We start from the raw sequence: 13044 nt of genomic DNA, 5'->3' as shown, positions 1-13044 counted from the left end.
TAGGTATGTAGGGAAGGCACACCTGAAGTGCTTTGATTGTCAGAAGGAAGGGCACTTCAAGGGAGATGCCAAGTGTCCTAAGCGGGCACAACCCCCACCGATGTTTACAAAACAGTGATGGATAGAATGCTTGAATTATTCTCAGCCACTGGTAATCACTCGGACCACATCCTAATCCATAATTATTTTGTACAGCATGCCACTTCAGTTTGGACACAGCAATATTCAAATCAGTCTTGACCCTGCTCCAATAGGAACAGTCCAGCCCGAACTGCCATCCTAGGTCCTTCCTGAACTGGAGCACCTGGCATGGCTGGTACAGGTAAGAGCAGTGGGGCTGGGTGGGGGGGAAGTCGACATACAACAGGATAGGGAAAATAAAATAAATAAATAAATAAAACCACTTACTTTGCGCTCGCCACATCGCTGAAAGCAGAAAACACCTTTTGCAGGTCACAGGACATGGATTTTTGTTGTGACTCAGTAGTAGTAGTTTTGTTGGTTAACAGTAAAAAAAAAGTACCTCTTCTCTACACCAACAATAGTTACATTATTACTGGATGCTACACAAACCATTTAAATGGATGCTACATAAACCACTCTAGGCATGGTACGCTAACTTCCGTCTTCAACTCTAATTAGTTTTCTACCTCTTAAATGACTAGCTGAGGAAAAATGGTATCTAACAGGGGTCTCAACATTAAAGGGAGTAGTCACTATGCTAAATTACCTTTACTAACAGGTTACTGTGTTTAGCACGCGACCTACTGGGAGGGTAGACCTGGCTTGCTACCACTAAGCTATAACTCTGCCACAGTTCACATCTGTGTCCCCACAGTCTGCAGCTTTTTTTCAAAACAATGTTTGGAGCAGATGCATGCAGTTGATCCGTGGACTATTATAGGCAAGAATATGATGCCAGTAGGGTCTCAGCAAATATCTAGATAAAAAGCAGAAACCAACTTCCCAACACCACCTAGATTCTTCTCCGTTTTACATGTGCCTCAGTGCTATGGATTTAATACAGGAGTGGAAGTTTCACTGTGACAACTCAATGGGCCTGAACACATGGGGGGAAAATTGCTACACCCCGTAATGAGGGTTCTGATGTCCCTGTGCCCAGATTTAATGGGTGGAGGGGCATGTGGTTGATTTTATTGTTGGAATAGCCACTTGTGAGATCAACTGCATGTCAGGTAGGGGCTGCAGGCACAAGCACTGCCCTTCCCTGACCACCTCTACAGCACAAAAGGAACATGGAAGCCCCCCTTCCTGCCCATAGGCAACCTTCCCTTAAAATCCTCCAAAAGCGCTGTGCCAAATAGATCCCCTTCCTATTTAATTTCTGCTCTGGGCAGCTGGTAAAAGGGACTAGTATTGTGCCTCGAATGGTGAATCCATATGCAGAAAAAGACCCAGAAATTTCGCATCCACATAACTGTTTACTGTTCATGAGAAAATATAATGTATAATTGTACAGTGCAGAGGTGTAATTGCTAGCCAGAATTGGTCATTCTGGACCTAATAATTTCAAGACATTGCACCATGCATATTGTGATTCAATCCTTTGAGACCAAACTAACACTTGAATGCGCATTATCCAAATGCCACAAGCATAACTTTGAAAACATAGAAAAATGAACTATAAATGGGCTCAGGATACCATGAAAACAAAATGGCTCTCAAAGCCACAGAACAAAAGAGTGCAGGGATGGATTAGTCCATAAGATATTAAATGCTTTGAAGAACTCAAATAATTAGTTGTCTACAAGTGGCAGAATCAAATAGAAAAAGTAGTGGTTCCCTGTACATCTCGTAAGACATACTTCAGGCCTGATTAACAAAGGTAAAATTACACTTTTGTTTATGTTTACGATTGTTTGCTATTCACTAAGGTATTTTACTAGTAGTAGTATCTTTATGACTCCAGAGTCTCAGCACATAAAAAGATAGGGGTGCGGAGACACCACAGTTGTAAAGATACTAATAATCAAATAATTTGGTGAAAAGCAAGTAACTGTAAACTTACACAAAAGGTTAAGTTTACCTTTGAGAATCAGGCCCTTTGAATCCTAATTGCAAAGGTTGCCTTTTTGCATGAACCCACTGCCCATCGCAAACGCAATAAAAGTCAATACGAAAGAGGAGATTTAATACCAAAATGCATTATTTAGATTCAATATTTTGTTGAATCATCCTCAAAGCTCAATAGCTGATCCTCATCTTTAAATGTATATCCAAAACTCAGAGAAAGTCAGTAGTCTTGTTCTATGATAAAAAAAAATACTTTATTTGTTCAATGATTAATACTTCATGATATACAGGATAGTCAACACATTTCGTTCCTACATACGCGTAACTTCATCAGGGCTGGTACAGAAAATAACAAAATGAAAACAACTATTACACATGATAACAATTAAAACATATATTGGGGGAGATTTACAAGCCCCTTGCGCCACTTTTGCGTCACTTTTAACATGGTAAAAGTGCCGCAAAAGTGGCGCAAGGGGCTTGTAAATCTGCCCCATAGTATTTGCAGTTAAAATCTGAGACTCTGTTTATACTAGACAAGACTTATTGAGCCACAGAACAAAATAGTCTTTACAGAAACATAGCTGACTCCATTTAACGCTTTTCAGTGAATAGAAGCTGCAATCCTATGTATGTGAGTTCTAAAAGTATCTCTGATACTGTTAGTGAAGCATGAACCAGAATGAATTAAACACATACTCACTTCTATGCATTTTTGCTGATAGACATTAGAACATACTATTCTTTCTGGTTCAATCAATGTGGTTAAATAAATCAAAAATCATGAAATGCGAGCTGGTGAGCGTGAGTGAGATTTGGTGTTCCATAGAGCCATTTTCTAACATGGTTGGTCACAGGCGTTCGCGGTCAGAGTTCTGCTCCTTGAGTACAATTGCTCCCGCTTGAGTAGATTTTCTACTAGAGTGGCAGCAAAATCAACTGGAGTGGCTGCACTTTGTGCACCACATTTTGCAATTTGCACAGATTTTTCAGTGCTGGTCAAGCTACTAGCTCTAAATTTGAACCTATTGTTCATATTGTTTATTTTTCTAAATCAGAAATTCTTTGTTTTTATAATGTATTTTTTTATGGCTTGGAATATAGCCGAATAAAGATCTCTGAATGAATAAATGAATGAACCAAATGTAATCTAGCTAAAAGTACATTGCAATAATCCAATCTAAAAAGAATAATCGTTTTTCAATAGGCCAGGAAGAGATGAGGCAGATCTTTTAGAGCTTTTTCAAATAACACATGGAGGTTACCGTGAGACATAAGTGATAGTATGTTATCAAAAAGAGCTCCTAAGTTCATAACCACTGTAACCAGGGCAGGAGGAAGGCTCACATTTGTTGTCCACCAGCTTTCTGACCACTGGGGTGGTTCAGAAAGAGTATTTTAATCTTATCTATGTTTAACTAAAGAGTGTTATGTCACATCTAAGATGTTACTACAGTGGGACAGCTCTTAAAATGCTCTTTGAGGCTTTCCGGAGTTGTCATCCAGGCAGACAAGTTGCGCATTATCAACATATGCTATGAAGGAGAAGCCAAAAGATCTAATCAGTCAGGTATGGGATGTCAAATAAATGTTGACGGTCTAAGGGGCATATTAACAATGAAACGCGATAAATATTGCATTTCCCGCTTTGCACAATTTTGGCCAACGCCGGCTATCGCTGGATTTAATTGCCAAGATATCGCGTTATTATCAACGCGTATCTCCAAGGCGAAAAAAAATCCGGCGATAGCGGCAAAATGCGCAATTATCACTGAGAATCCAGGGATAAACCTGCAGCGGTAGGGGAATCCTTATTGATAGGGAGATGTGGACTTAGCTGTACAATCCACCTCCCATGATACAGATAGGCAAGTCAGGATTTTGCAGGCGTTAATTACCGGCGATAACCGCGGTTAGCACGGCTTTTTTAATCGCTTCGCGGTTCTGGGGCCACGTTGATAATAGAGCGAAGTTGTGTCTGCGAGTGTTTCCATGACGTGTTAGTCAGGAACGCCTACTTTGTATGTCATTAGCGATATATATCGCTGACATGCAAAGTGGAAAAGACACGACAGCTAACGCCTGTAATCCTGCGCTAACGCAGGCTGGTTAATAGGGTGATTCAAATATCGCCACTGTTTCAGAAAAAAGTGCCGCAAAAGTGGCAATATTGCCCTTGATAATATGCCCCTAAGTGCAGTGATTATCCGTAGGGTATCCTTGACGCAAATGTTTAGGTGCAGAGTAAGAGGATCCAAGTAGTACTGCCTGGGTATAATAGGGTGAAAAGGGAGCAAGCCAGTAAAGGGCTTTTTCTATTATTCCATTCTCATACAAATTACTAAGCATGATATCATGAAAGATGATATCAAATGTGGCCAAGAGGTCTAATATTGTTGCCTCTCATAGAACTTACCCTGCTTAATTTGTCCACCAATGATACCAGGGCTGCATACTGTTCAGTGGTCTGAAGCCTGTCTGCATTGGATCCAAGACATGATTTTTCTCCAGAAACAAGATTAATGAGTGATAGGACAGGGAGAAGGTTTGCAAACTTTTAATGCACTGTGATACCGTGATACAGTGTTCTTTAAAGAGCTGTATCTTCAACTCTTTTCTAAATTGGAGCAGCATTGGGGTGGTCCTGATGGATCTGGGACACTGTTCAAGATCTTTGGTGTACAGATGGAAAAGTTCTACTGCTTTTTTTACACTTCTTAATCTGCAGTCTGATGGTGTCCTCTCAGCAGGTGTGCCGAGAACAATGAGGTTGGGAGCTTGTTTGCAAGATAAGCAGAGATGCTGATCATGAAGGCTTTGTAATTGATGCAGCTGGTTTTGAAGATTGTGTGGCTCAACAAGGGGAGACAATAACATTGCATCAAGATGGGGGCTATGTGGTCAAGTTTCTTAAGACCCTGGATGAGACATGCTGTGGCATGTAAGATGCCATTAAGGGGTACCAGTATGCACTCTGGGAGGCCATGGAGCAGGGCATTACCACCATTCACAATGTAGAGTACAATCGGAAATTGCTTTCTAGAAGAAAGTGTTTCAATTTTCTTAGTATAGAAAGATGATACCAGGTCGTCTTTATGTTTTTTGGGGTAATTTGTTCCTTGGAGGTGAGGTTGGTGTCCAGGATGAATCCAACTGACTTTGCATTTAGTGAAAGTTAGGGTTCTTTCTTTGACATGCAGGGGAATGATGTTAATTTTCATTCCAAGTAGGTGGCTGTAGTATTTTCCGCACCTTTTGTAATTATGAAGAACAGAAGCGTAATTTTAAGAATTAAATCACTACTCTAGCTCCATTCTAGCTTTTTTGCATTATTTTGTGGTCTGTGCCTTATCGAGAGACAGAGCGGAGCAGCAACATGAGAGTGGTGAGATGTTTTTCGTTTGAGTGGGGCAACAGAATCAAGTGGATAAGAAATCTAGGAGTCAGACTCTGAGTATAATTTATGGACGTCATTACATTCAAATGAAGCAAGTGATCTGTCTAGAGCTTGGCAAAAGTCTTCTTGTGATTCTGTGTCACAATCTCTAATTATCTTAGTATGTTGTACATAGGTCTAAATGAGACGAACTCTCAGAACCCAATCAAAGGAAGTCACGTAGTGATCTGTCCGAATTAGCAAAGTTTTTGTGCCCTTCTAATGCTAGATTTAGAAGAGTAATTATGGCTAAGTGTGTGACCTTTGTCATGTGTTGGGGAGTTGCAAAAAATGTATTAGATCAAATGTTAAACATGCATCTGATAAATTCGAAGTTTAGGCACAGTCAGAACGATCAAAACATATATTAAAATCGTCTAAAATAGGAATTTTGGCGGCTAATAATCTCAGTGGGCACAGGAATCTCAGAGGGGACAGACTGACACTGGAGGACAATATAATAAGATTCTGGTGTATGTGCAAGATGGAGCAAAAATGCACTTAAACTCCAATAATTCAGTATACAAAAAGAATCTAAATAAAATGGTCTCATGGAGAAGATTTATTAAAATTAAGTGCTGAGCCGTGCAGTGTCCTGCTGGACACGTTCTAGTGTCTCAGCATGCACTGGTTTTCCCAGCCACTCCCTCAAGGGCTGGCCACACTCACACCCCACACCCATCCAACACAGGCATCACGTGTGACATGGACCTGCTTATAAAAGGGCCTGAGTGTACGCGCTTGTGGCCAGCTAACTAAGCATACTCCCTTTTTCCATGTCCATCATTTTAGTAGCATGTGGACCTAAGGCTCACAACTCTACAAGCCGCACCATTTTTGATTAGGCACTGGCTTACTTTAAATTACTTTCTACCTCTCAGGAATACCTAAAGCGATATCAGGGTCTGGTTCTTCTGTTTGGCAAATGAGTGTGACATAAGCAAGACACAGTGCAAGGGGTAACAACCTTACCATCATTTTGTCTTGTGGCTGAACTCTGGGAGAGGGCATAGTATGCCTGTGTTTAGTCATTTGTTTACCAAGAGTGAGAATTGAAAGCTGAATTTTAGAATAGAATATGCCTGGGGTTCAGATAAATTCGGGGCAGTATAACCGGCACTGGGCGTGGCCAGGCATACACGACTTTGCCTTTGGTGTGCTTCCCACATGCCACAAGCTCTCTCGGTGTGTGGGCGCCCAACAGCCCTACTAAGATTCCCTTCTGTTCCCTGCGCGTGCTCTGTATAAAGGCATCAGACGCTAGACCCAAAACAAGTATTACCCCTAAAATAGCAGAAAGCCAAAAAGGCAAGAGAAGTCCAATGAAGTGCAGTCAGAGTATCAAGTAGTACAAAAACAAATAAACCTAGCAGCCTGTAAAACCAATACATTCGACTTCAGTAAAATGCCCCCAAATAAACATTAAGATATTTTGCTCGTGGAATTATGCCAAATACAAGCAGCACGAAATCAGACTGGGCCGTGAAAATAGCATGTAATAGAATAGAAATTAAAACTAATTCGTTGTGGAGATCACAATCTGTATCAGATTCTCTCGTGAACTGAAAAAGAATTGCTATACGATGAAAAGAGTACTGGCCTCTTTAAAAATGATAAGCATTAAAGAGGTGAGAAGAAATAGACAGGGCGCACAAGATCCCTATCAGTACTAACACCAGAGGCGCAACTAGATCCTAATTTCGTGTGTGTTGTGGGGGTGGGGGGGAGGTGTGCTAATAAAAATTTCGGGAGGGCTAATTCTTCCAGCAATCAGCAGAGTGAAGATGCAGGGGCTCTAAGAAGGGGTGAAAGAACAACAAATCCTCATTAACAAATAAATGGTCTGATAAAGACCTGCGAAGTACTCGGGTGCGGCTGCAGTAAGAAAGAGGCCACAGCCACAGCAGCTCCAAAACTGTCTCTGTGCGTGCCCAGGAAGATGTCTCAGCCGGGCCGACACAAACGACGGAGGAGGGGGGGGGGGTGGGGGGGGCTGAAGCCCTTTGAGCCCAATGGGCGTTGCGCGTCTGACTAACACCACACCAAAGGCCCAAAGAATATTCAAACAAAATGTGCAGTTGTTATGGAGCCCTCGCGTTCAGAGGAAAACGTTTCTTATACATGCATTCCAAAAGGAGACCTTGTCAGGTGATTCATTCAGCACTTATTTATTTGGAAGACTATAAAGAACAGTGCTGTATGGGGATGGTAAAATTAGTTGGTGAAATGTAAAGATTTCCAATTCTTGCTGAAGGGGATGGTCTGACGTTAGAGAATAAGTTTACTCTAGGATGAGGAATAAAACACGGAGGTACCATGGGCTGTTCCTGTCACTAGATCTGTGCATCAGAGCACTTTGAGAACAATGGGCTCTTTTCAAAATAAAACATGTGAAGGTACTTCACAAACATTCCTAGAAGTGCACCTGGACAGTTGTGTCAGGCTCATGGTGTCCTTTTGGGAATATCTTGCGATTGCGAAATCTATTTTGGGCCCAATTTCTCCTGTTTTGAATACAACATAGCACAAAATTCTGCACCAGGGTTATGAGCAAACTCACTCTTTCTCTGTTTCATGAGGGGGGGGGGGATATTTGTTTTCCCATGGGGAAAGCACTTTCCTCGCCTCCCCTTCCTTCCTTGACGGGAAGTTACTCCAACTCTTGTCTGGAGTAACTTTGCAACAATTTCCAGAATGGGAATGGTTCAGATTTAGGGGTGTGTGAAATTTGCGGAATTTACTTTCGCTTATTTGTGAAAAATTTCAGGAACATTATGCATAATTACACAAAATACAAATCTGTCATTTAGTTCTATAGTGTTGTGCGAAATGTGTCCTTGTACCAATTTTTGATATGAGGATGCAATCTGACATAAAAATATAGCACAAAAAAGGTAAGTGGGTGAGAAACAGCTACTCACTTTCTGCTAGTCAAAGTTAGTCCCAAGCATTTGTGTTCAATTCTGCCACAAATGGTACATAAACAACATGGGGGCAGATTTATGAGCCCCTTGCGCCACTTTTGTGTCACTTTTAACATGGGAAAAGTGACGCAAAAGTGGCGCAAGGGGCTCATAAATCTGCCCCATGGTACATAGACATATGCAAGGGAATACTGAGTATTAAGTGTCAAATGAAATTTCTGAAATTAAACATTATGCCGGCGTCATTTGCATTTTGCCAGGGCCTAGTTAGATTGTTGTTTCAGAATGTCCACAAATGCACACCCTGCTTTTCAACGCTTCCTTCCCATAGTGAAATTTACCAGGGCATATCCTTTACTGAAATCGGAGGAGACACAAATGGGTGTATTTTTGGCTATAAGCAGATGTGTAGAGATAGAATTCAATTCCTGAATAGGGCCAATATGTTTCCTAAACAGAAGCTAAATCAGACTACAGAGTTGATCCCTAACTGAAGTGTGAGGGGGAACACTGAACACAAGAAGAATTTGAATGGCTGCAGCTTGGTGAACTGACATTCAAGCAGGCTCAGGAAGATGGAATTGTCATAGTCCAGAATGGAAGATATAGTTTTGTACTGCATGATATTTTTTATCTATGTTTATCAAATATAAAAAAAGTAATTCTAAATTATTAACGGCAGCATGCTAACATTTGTATATTGTTCTGATCAGTGCTTAATTTATAAAAGAATAATTGTCGGTGCCCAAAGTTTTGCTCAGAAGCCTGTGACCAGTGCAATGGCATGTCGCGGTACCTAATACTAAGACTGTAGTCTTGATTCCTCCTCATGCTTCTTTTATCCACCTCCAGGCACTCCTCTTTATTTTACTCATTCAGATTCTCTTCATCCCTGCTTTCTTTCTTTGTCACTGCGTTTCCATCTTTGTCATCATCCTTCTTTTTCCTTTTATGTTTTGCTCTCACTTGCTCTAGGTCAAAGTTAGATGAAGAAAAATAAGTGCTGGTGGGCCCTCCCTTCAACCACCAGCTAAAATTTAGCACTAGTTGGAATGAAATCATTTTATCAGAGTGCATCAAAAATAAATTATTACGTTAAATGACAATGATAGGCAGCGAATATATAGTTCAGCAAAAACAGATTTTTTTACTTGGCATTTGTTATGTTATGCAGATTTGTTGAGTGCCCTCTAACCTGGGAGGGTATCCTGGCACTGAACAGGTGTGTAGGGCCTAGTGGGGCTACTCAAAAAGCCAGGTCTTCATCTTCTGGACGAGTTCAAAGAGTGAGGAGAAGGCTCATATGTATAGTGGCAGGTCGTTCCTCACTTTAGGAGTGATGTAGGAGAAGGCTTAACCACTGGAACTGGTTTTCTGTATGCGTAGGATTTGTGCAAGTAAAGTCATGATGAGCGAAAGTGCATTGAAGGTTTGTGAAAGCAAATGCGATTGTTGAGGTATGCTGGGTCAGTGTTATGTAGTGCCTTAAAAGTGTGGGTAAGGACTTTGAATTTTGCTTGTTTGTGAATGGATAGCCAGTGGAGCTCCTTTGGGTGAGCTGTAATGTGAATGCGGTGTGGGAGGTTGGGAGTGATTCTGGCTTCCAAGTTCTGACTGGTCTACAGTCTTCAGGTGAGTTTTTTGTTGATCTGGCATGGAGGGTGTTCCAGTTGTCCAGCATGTTTGTGACAAACTGGTGAATGATGGTTTGCTGGGTGCTCATTGGGAGCCCTTTGAAAATCTCCCTCAGCATCTTCAGAGTATGGATGGTGGTGACAGCATAGTCTTCGGCGGTCATGTCGAGTTTGCTGTCGATTATGATCCTGAGGTTCTTGGTGTGGATGGTTGGTGTCATTCCTAGTTCCGATGGTCACCAAGTGGAGTCTCAAAGTGATGAGCATTTCTTGAAATTCACACTTTTGGTCTTGTAGGTGTCCAATTTTAAATAGTTGGTCTTCATCCTGTGGGCAATTTCAGTCATGTTGGGATTAAACTTGATCCAGATAATGGGCATCTTGTCCGTTAGGAAGAGAATAAATTGCCATTGGCGTAAGAGAGGATTTTGATATCATGAAAGCAGATGGTGCTGGCTAGAAGGATCATGTATGCATTGAAGAGGGTCGAGCTCAGGTAGGGTACTTGCTGAACTCTGCAGATGAGGTTGCAGGCATTCAAAGTGTATGGTATCAGGCTGTGACTGAGTCCTTCCAGTCAGATCCTTCATAGTGCATGTTCTTGGATTCCAATGCCATGGAAGCATTGGATGAGGATGGGATGGGAGTCTGTGTCAATTGCTATGAAGAGGTCAAAGAGGATGAGGGCTGCTGTGTGTCCTTTGTTCAGAGTCATGCGGAAGTCATCTGTAGCAGTGATATGGGCAGTTTCTGTGCTGTGGTTGGGTCTGAAACCAGACTGAGTGGTGTTGAGGAGGTGGTGGTCATTGAGGATATTCAGTGAGGTGTCTGTTGGTGATTTTCTATAAGGCCCTGGTCAGGAATGGTAGCAGGGAGATTGGTCTGCAGTTGGGAAGCGTTGAAGAGTGTGCAGAGTATTTCTTTTTTATGGGAGGAAAATTGTGTGTTTCCAAGTACCTGGGAGGGTCATGGAAGAGGTATGAGGCATTCAGAATGGGCGTGAGCATTACACTGATTGTATGCTGTCTTATTGTGTAGTCTTTGTAGGGTCAGGGGTCCCTACCTAATGGTGGCAGTGTTTTATTCAGTATATGAAATGATGTTGAATCCGTGGGTGCGGGCAATGTCTGCTAGAGGCATCATGTAGGTGTTAAAGAGGGTGGGGCTGAGGCAGCAGTCCTGGGGGTGCCACAGATGATGTTCTTGGGTTCAGAGGAAAAAGGTGATAGGTGGATTCTCTGTTCAGCCAGAGAGAAGGAGGTGACACAGTTGAGAGTGTTGCCTTGGATGCCCTGGTGGTGAAGTCTGGTGATGAGGGTGTAATGGGAGATGGTTTTGCTGGAGCAGAGTTTTCATTTAGAAAATTCAGGGGTTTTTGAAGCTCTAGTATGTTTATGCGTTTTATTAATTATTAATAAATAACAAATTAATTATTTGTCTTGTGCAAGTGTGTTTTTTATTAATCAATCCGTTTGTCTTAACATAAGAGAAAGTTACACGAGGGTTAGCATGCGTGTGCTGTTTCTGTTTTCTAAAAAATAACGTGCAAGTTTTCATGTTTAAACGCTGTGTGCTGTTTATTTCAAGCACAAAACGCTGTCCGAATTAATGCTTTTTATGTTTCGAGAGCTAGATAAATGCATACACATAAGGGTATTAGTGGGGTTAACACTGTTTAATCATTATGCTGTAGTAACGTTGTTTTTGTTTCTTTTAATTGAGATGGTCTATTGTGGCCTATGGGGGCCTAGTCCATGATGACTGATTTTGTGAGCCTGGCCTCGAGTGAATATGTGAAAGACGTGATGAGGGAGACCCCTGCTGGAAATGGTCTTGAAGTTGATTGACCATGGTCCTTGAATGAAACTTTCCATGAGGACAGCAGCAGTTTTTGGGAGTTCTCCAAGAGAAGTGAAAGTGTCCTTGGCAATCTTGAAAAACAAAGGAGCCTTAGAGGGAAACTCTGAACTGTGGCTCGATGGCCGAGGAGAAGCCGGATTATTGTGATACATGTTTTATTTTCTTGGGTCCTGTTCCGTAGTCTTCGCTATGTGTATTTTTCCTGAGCGGAGGTTCACAAATGTTGCAATGTTGCATCCTTTCCTTCTCGCTCTGCTCAGTGATTCAGTGTATTTTGCAAACTTAATGTGTGTTTCCATTGTAATTTTTACTATAAAAATTGTTAGCCTAGGGAGGGCTTTGCCACTTGCCATTTTACCTTTGCTGCGTGAGTTTGCGTTGCTGAAGATCGATGCTGAGGATTTCGTCTTGAAAGACTTTACCGAGAGACTTGTCCTGACCCGTTCTGACACTTAGTTAGAATAGGTAACTATGAGAAATGATTTATTCTGATTGATTTTACTTTGACTAATTTTAGATAAAGCAATATAATTTTAAACATGGTGTTGAATTTTCTTTCTTGTCAATTATTGGGTTTATATTTTTGATCATTATTGTATATGTTGTGTAGATTATGTTATTGATTAGGACAGTCACAAAACCAGATCTGATCGACCTGATATTGATGCAGGGTGTTTAGTGTTTTCTTTCCACAGGTTTATTGCTGGTAGAGTATTTGAGCGCATGTTAGTGAAATGGGCCCTAGCGTATGATGAATGTATGTGCGTGTAACTGTGTGATTACTCTATCCGTGGTAGTGGGCATATTTTAGATACCCTGATCTCTATCAATTTCCTGGTAGCAGAGATAGGATGGTTTTGATGGTTGTTTTGATCTGATAAGATTGCTTGTACATTAGCTTATTGATTATTGATTTTATTTTGTCGATATTGGTATATGTACTAATATTATATGTTGAAGTCGTCATGTTGAGTTATATGTAGTGCTTCTGGAACTTGGAAGCTGTTGTAGCAGTTCCGTAGTAGGGCAGAAGAAGGTATATGCTGCTCTCGGGAAAGACGGGATTGTAAGGAATAACGTGTGACAATTGAAGTTACGCGTTCACATTGTCTGGGTTCGGAATCAGTGACATCGTCGTATGTTACTATTAGAATAT

Source organism: Triturus cristatus, chromosome 5_1 (assembly GCF_964204655.1).
Source record: "Triturus cristatus chromosome 5_1, aTriCri1.1, whole genome shotgun sequence".
Classification (NCBI taxonomy): domain Eukaryota; kingdom Metazoa; phylum Chordata; class Amphibia; order Caudata; family Salamandridae; genus Triturus; species Triturus cristatus.
Note: the sequence above shows the minus strand (reverse complement) of the source record.